The 1,414-nt window shown below is 45.1% G+C and overlaps 1 protein-coding gene across 2 annotated transcripts in view; it reads right to left on the bottom strand.

Annotated features, from left to right (window-relative positions):
* The window catches only part of SOGA1 (suppressor of glucose, autophagy associated 1), a 95,536-nt gene that overhangs the window by 21,299 nt on the left and 72,823 nt on the right, over positions 1–1,414 (bottom strand). The gene's annotated exons all lie outside the window — the stretch shown is intronic.

The raw sequence follows: 1,414 nt of genomic DNA, 5'->3' as shown, positions 1-1,414 counted from the left end.
TAATAGAAAAGTAGAATGTTTACGCCCATCACAGCCCATTCCACACATAGCCCTTCTCACGTCTCTGTGCCCCCACTGAGTCCCCAGCAGACCACATGGTACCACTCCCAGCCGCAGCTGACTGGACCAAGGCGTACACTTGCCTCTAGCTGCACCAATCAGAGCTTCCTTCTTTCAGAAATATGGAATTGGGAGAGGGATTTGTGTCAGTGTCTCCCAGGGCTTAAACTGGAAAATGTTATAAAGCCAGAGCTGGGACAGCCCACCCTGTCCTTGTGCAAATGCAACAGAGAGAGAAAGAGAGAAAAAGGAGGAATATGATATCAGAAAGGGTGAAGCTTAAGAGAGAGGAGAGGAAGACAGGGAGAAGCTGCTGAGGTCATTAGGATCCTACTCTTGGGTTTTATAAAATATGCTATCCTTCAAATACATTTCCTTCCTTTTCTGCAAAGTTAACTTATGCACATTCTAACATTCAAATAATGCTCACTAACATTTAAATAAGGTTTACTAACTAATTTATAAGAAATTGATAGCAGGAATGGGGTGTGCAGCAAAAGATTCTCAGAGGAAATATGAGCACTTAGGTGTGAAGTCTTGATGGGGGTGGGGGTATGCCCGCTAATGTTTAACAATTAGTTTTCCAGGAGTGACAGGAGGAGCCCTGATTTGTAGTGTTTACTAATTTTTATGCTGTAAATCCTCCCACTGCAGCCAATCTCAAGGTACCAAGGTCATGTTAAACACAGAGATAGGGTTGGGCGCGGTTGCTCACGCCTGTAATCCCTGCATTTTGGGAGGCCAAGGCGGGCGGATCACCTGAGGTCGGGAGTTCAAGACCAGCCTGACCAACATGGAAAAACCCCGTCTCTACTAAAAATACAAAATTAGCCGGGCGTGGTGGCACATGCCTGTAATCATAGCTACCTGGGAGACTGAGGCAGGAGAATCACTTGAACCCAGGAGGCAGAGGTTGTGGTGAGCCGAGATCACACCATTGCACTCCAGCCTAGGGAACAAGAGCGAAACTCCATCTCAAAAATCAAAAAACAAAAAACAAAAAACAAAAAAACCACAGTGGTGCTGACAATTGGCTCCCACAAGCCAAACAAGCTGGCTCCAACACACCACCGGGTTGCAGGAGAGCAGTAATGCCCCCTCCCTGGAGGGGATGCTGGCAGTCTCCGATGGGTGGTGCAAAAGCTGCTAGTTAAGCCATGCTCGCTAGTCTCTTGGAATTCAGACCATGTGACCATCAAGTGTGTGTTGTTCCAGGTCTGGGACCTTTCAACTCTATCCCCAGACCATCATAAGAACTTCCTGGGACACATGGCCATATCCCTGAATTTTTATTTTATTTATTTTTTATATATATATAAAAAGATATATAAATAGATATAAACATATAGATATA

Source organism: Colobus angolensis, unplaced genomic scaffold, assembly GCF_000951035.1.
Source record: "Colobus angolensis palliatus isolate OR3802 unplaced genomic scaffold, Cang.pa_1.0 Scaffold8, whole genome shotgun sequence".
NCBI classification, from domain to species: domain Eukaryota; kingdom Metazoa; phylum Chordata; class Mammalia; order Primates; family Cercopithecidae; genus Colobus; species Colobus angolensis.
Note: the sequence above shows the minus strand (reverse complement) of the source record. Positions and strands in the feature narration are given on the sequence as shown.